The following is a 5,498-nucleotide window of genomic DNA, read 5'->3' as shown; positions in this document are numbered from 1 at the left end:
TTGATAGTAAGATGGATTATTCTTTAAGAGATAAGGATCCCAAAACCTTAAGAGATGCTTACAAGATGACAGTTAATATTGAAAACAATAGAAATGCCTTTTGTAAGATAGGAAGAAGAGATGACCCCAAATTGTTCAACCCAATAAACAATGAAAAGGAAAGTGATAAGCCTCCTATAGGTAAGAAACCCGAGGAGGACATAATGGGTCAAGTGTTAAATATTCTAAAAAAGATGAACCCACAAGCTTTCAATGCAAATAAGTCTAATGCTAGTGAGAAATATCTAGTGAATAATAAGCTTTTCAATAAGCATCCTAGAATAAAAAATTATCCATACACTACTTAGTGGAAAGATGACAAGCCTATCACCAACTTGACCCAATATACCAAGGATAAAGGTACACTTGACTCTTTGCAAAGAAATTCTGTCAATATGATAGATGATGTACCATGGTAAAGCATATGCTAGTGACTTCATTCTTTAGATTATTGCATAGTAGCCCAATCATTTACATAAATTAGAATGTGCAAAATGAGGAGGAAGAAGAAGAAAAGAATCATGATGATGTCAATTACAACATGGTGAATCTATGTGATGACTATGATCATTCTGATTTAGAAGAGTTTGAAAGTGATGTTGCTGATTAGAGAAATGTTTACCAATTACATCATCAGAAAGTATTCTCAGATATTGAAGATTGTGATGAGGATAAGGTATGTACTACATCATTAGATGTTGGTCATATAAATTTGAGAAAGCCTTCTAAAGAAGAGAGTGATAGAATCATAATAGAGATGGTATCTCAAGTTCATAGTAACTATAATTTGAGAAATAAGACTGCCAACAATGATACTAGTAAGCCATTTGACATCTTCATAAAAGATATTCCTCACAAGATGACAAATGATAGTAAGAAGGATAGTACAATGACAACAAAAGTCAAGGACAATAAGAATAAGAAATGGGAGCCCAAGAATAAAGTACAATTTTAGACAATTGAGATATTTAAGGCAAATGTATAAGAAAAGAAATTAGAATATGATGTCACTAAGAAAGTGATAGTACATGTTGTTCAAAAGCTCTCAACTCTAGGTATTCTTGTGAAACCTATCATGTGTGATCAAATTGGTATGATATTTACGTTATCCCAAACAATTGTGAAAGTTCCTTTATCTAAATTTTTTAGAATAGAGTAGCATAAGAATAAGGCTTTATCTTGGTTGAGTGAGATATACATCAAACTCCTATTGTAGCAGAAGATATTAGTATTATGTCTCAAATTCCTCAATTTTGTTTAGATAATTCATTCGTAGCCTATTTGTAGGATATTGATCCTTTTTTCCTCAGTCTAGTTAGCAAAGGCAGAACTCTAAAAAATTGCATGATAGATTCATGTACATCCAATACTATAATTCCTTTCAAGGTCATGGAGGTCCTAGGTTTAGAGGTAGACACCAAATAAGGTAGGTGTAGGGCCATTGATACAAGAGAAGTGCCCACTATAGGTACCATTAATGCCTTACCTTTCAAACTAGCTACTTATCTTGATGTAGAGCTAACCATGTCAGTTCTTGTAGTTGATATTCCTCCTCACAATGGAATGCTACTCTCTAGAAAGTGGAGCACTACAAAGGGAGGTAGCCTACAATGTGACTTATCCTATGCCACTTTTCATATAGGTGACAAGGCTATCAAAGTTGACAGGGAGCCTGTTGGTGTTTTAAAATGCACTAAAACTACTAAGCAACAAAATGCTTAATACCAGAATGACAGTACATACACAATCTAAAGACTAGCCTATTCTTATTAACAATTGAATATGCAAAGTATTTGGACCCAACTTCAACAAAACCACAAATAGTTTTCTACTCTTTTGGCTCTGCAAAACCAGGGTGGGTATACCCAGGGATGATTCAAAACTGGAACAACTGTATGAGGATTATTCTTAGTTTCATTCTGATTCTCATTTCAAAATCCTCAGACATATACATAATTCTTACTCACTTGGTAAACACATCCCATAAAACAGATATGGCCAAGAAATCTTCTATAGATCTGCAGATGTTCTTAACAATAGTGGCTAACTGAAGCTAAAACATTCCATGTAGACAAGTGCTAGCCAGCTTTGAAGATCTACAAGAAATAAAAGTAAAATTTGATTTGATGCTGCATTTTGATAATCATTTATGATATATTTCTCCTTCAACAATATCAACTCGATCAGTGCCTAATCTGTTGGCGCTCAAAATTGCCTTCCCGATTTTGAGCACCATTGAAAAAATCAAGCCCTATAAATGCTTTTAAATGAGATTGTACCCGATTGTCAGTCTGAGGCCTAAGAGGTGTTTAATGCTTCTAGCACCTATCATTAAACATGTCTAAGTGTTCTATGATGATAATTTGTCGTTCTGAGCCATTTCGTGAAGTCCCATCTTGAGTAATTGTCAAATCTGCATTTTACCCTAAGTATCAAGCAACGACAGGAGGTTGTGTTTGCCATTGAATATCTCGCACCCAGAAAGGTTTTGTGACTTTTTTCTTTGAGAGTGTCTAGTGTCCATACCTAAGAACCTATCTTTCAGATTTCAAGTCTTTTCAAGTCCATTTAACTAGGTTGCAAATCCCTCAAAGTTGGCAGTTTAATATTTACATGCTGATGCACTTTGCACACATTTCTGGGAAGCCCTGTTTGACATGCTATAACTTTGACCGAATTGAAAAAATTACTAAAATTATTTTTGCATTGCATTTTAAACATCAGAGACTTCCTATTTTTCAATTTTTAAGTCTTGACGAATCTGTTTGATATGTTTTTGAATGCAATTCCAAATGCAACTTGTATCTTTTGAATGGTGTCAGCATTTGCAGATTGTTTGGTACCCTTGTTCGTGGCATTATAACTCCTAATCCGTGATTGGTGAGATTGAATGGATTGTACCACTATGTTTTCCTCTGAAAATAATCTAGGTGTGTCAGTTTGCAAGTCATGACGAATCCATTTGCACACTTTTCCAGGTCCTCTCCATTCGCAAAAAATGTTTTTTGTTAGTGTTCCTAGTTGCAAAATTCTGAGTAGCCCACTTTGACTGATCACCATTCACGCCCAGTGATTCTTCATGAGCCCAAATTCCAGATCCATAATGTCCTCATGATAGAGAATCAGTACCCCAGTTCTCGTCTTCCCAAGTATCCATCTGTCCAGTTTCCAAGGCCAATTTTGAGCCCAGTTTGTTGCTTTCTGACATGTTTTCTGCAGATGTTCTTAAGTGGTCAACTTTTTCAGCGAATATCTTTTGACTGTGATCTCTTCATGAGACAAAAATTGACAGGATGCAAGAATGTGGAGCAAAGATTCAGTATGCCAATTTTTAGAGCATTGTCAGTTGTGTGGACCTTTTTGAACCCTTTGAATAGCAATCCTGCCTACTCAGCTACAAAGCAATATTTTTTTGATCCTGATAATGTGGTTGCAAAGGATATTGTTGTTCATCTAAACAGTCCTAGAGGACTTCATTTCCGTCGAGCAGGGCCACATGAAAGGGCATATTTCAAATCAAATGAAGTGCGTGCTTGTGTAGTAACATGTGGTGGGTTATGCTCGGGCTTGAATACTGTCATCCGAGAAATTGTATGTTGACTATGGTATATGTACGGGGTTAGAGATATCATTGGGATTGAGGCTGGATAATAGAGGATTTTACGCTCGCAATACTAGTTCTTTAACACCTAAGGTGGTCAATGATATTCATAAGCGTGGAGGAACTATTCTGGGCACTTCACGAGGTGGTCATGAAACTTCAAAGATAGTTGATAGTATTCAAGACCATGGCATTAATCAGGTTTATATAATTGGAGGCGATGGAACCCAAAGAGGAGCAGCTGTTATTTATGAGGAAATTCAGAAGCATGGCTTGAAAGTTGCAGTTGCAGGGATACCTAAATCTATTGACAATGATATTGCTATCATTGACAAATCCTTTGGTTTTGACATGGCTGTAGAGGAGGCCCAACGTGCTATAAATGCAGCTCATGTAGAAGTAGAGAGTGTTGAGAATGGTATAGGTCTTGTGAAACTCATGGGTCGCTATAGCAGGTACATTGCCATGTACACCACACTTGCCAGCAGGGATGTGGATTGTTGTCTTATTCCTGAATCACCTTTTTATCTTGAAGGAAAAGGTGGCCTTTATGAATTCGTTGAAACACGTCTGAGGGAAAATGGGCATATGGTCATAGTTGTTGCTGAAGGTGCTAGGCAGGAACTTGTTGCTGAAAGTATGCAAAATATGGATTCCCGTGATGCATCAGGAAACCGCTTACTCCTTGATGATTGGATTATGGCTTTCTCATAAACTAAAGGATCATTTTGCGAAGGTACACAAGGAAGTATTAAACTTGAAATACATCGATCCAACATACATGATTCATGCATCCCAAGCAATGCCTCAGATAATGTCTACAACACACTTCTTGCTGAAAGTGCAGTTCACGGGGCTATGGCAGGATATACAGGCTTCACTTGTGGGCCAGTTAATGGATGACATGCATATATACCAATATCTCATGTTACAGAGTCTCCAAACTGGGTGAAAACTAGTGATTGAATGTGGGTTATGCTACTCTCTTTCACTAATCAGCCTAGTTTTATAAACTATAATGAAGTGAGGGAAGCTAGCTTAAAACATAGAAAACGTAGTATAATGAAGGAGAGCTCCCACATTTTCAGAGTAAGATCATGCATTTAAAAAGGTACAAAGAAATAAAGAAGGACAAAAGAAAGGAAGCCACCAGTTTGTAGCAAGCAACTCATGCTATGTGCACAGATTAGTCCACACCAAACAAAGAAAGGCGATTCATTTCAAAGGCTAGCAAAAATGGAGAAGCCGTCTATTAAGAACAAAGAAACAATAAAACATATAATCCCACATTGTCCGTGGGTGAGATTTTATGTTCTTTAAATATGTTTCCATTCGCATTATGTGGTGTCATAAGACAGAGGCATTTTGTGAAGCCAACACATGTGGTAGGTAGGCCCACCAATCCAGCCAAGTCGGCTAGAAAGTGCTAAATTTTTGAGAAATGCATGCAAAAAGGTGATGATGTCAGCGAGCTAGAAGGTAATCGAAAAACCCAAGAATTCGGTGGTCACTACCTCGCTAGCTGGAAAATCTTGAAAAATCTGGCTAGCAACATAGTGAGGTCGCCAAAAAATTTAGGAATCCGGAAAGAGTCAACAACGAATGGGATGGTGACAAGTGGTAGCGATAGAGTGTATGATGTGGTGAGCAAATGTCAAGAGCACACCAGATTGCACCATGCGGCAGATCCGACGGTTCTCGTTAACTCACCAAGCAGAAGATGCACGAGGTTTAGCATGGCAAAGTAGCAAGGAGATGACATGTGGTAGATGATGCAGATCAGGTGTCCAATCATGGAGTGCCACGTGGCACTGGTCAAACATAGAGTTGACCACAGATTCAAAAGATAGTGAAATAA

General features: G+C 37.4%; 1 pseudogene; it reads left to right on the top strand.

Moving 5' to 3' along the window:
• The first annotated feature begins 3,399 nt into the window (after positions 1–3,399).
• Positions 3,400–4,590, top strand: LOC149537174 (ATP-dependent 6-phosphofructokinase 3-like; annotated as a pseudogene).
• The last annotated feature ends 908 nt before the right edge of the window (positions 4,591–5,498 follow it).

Source organism: Cupressus sempervirens, chromosome 10 (assembly GCF_028749045.1).
Source record: "Cupressus sempervirens isolate cs-2001-9-10 chromosome 10, ASM2874904v1, whole genome shotgun sequence".
NCBI classification, from domain to species: Eukaryota; Viridiplantae; Streptophyta; class Pinopsida; order Cupressales; family Cupressaceae; genus Cupressus; species Cupressus sempervirens.
The sequence above is the reverse complement of the archived record's forward strand: the minus strand, read 5'-3'. Positions and strand labels throughout refer to the sequence as shown.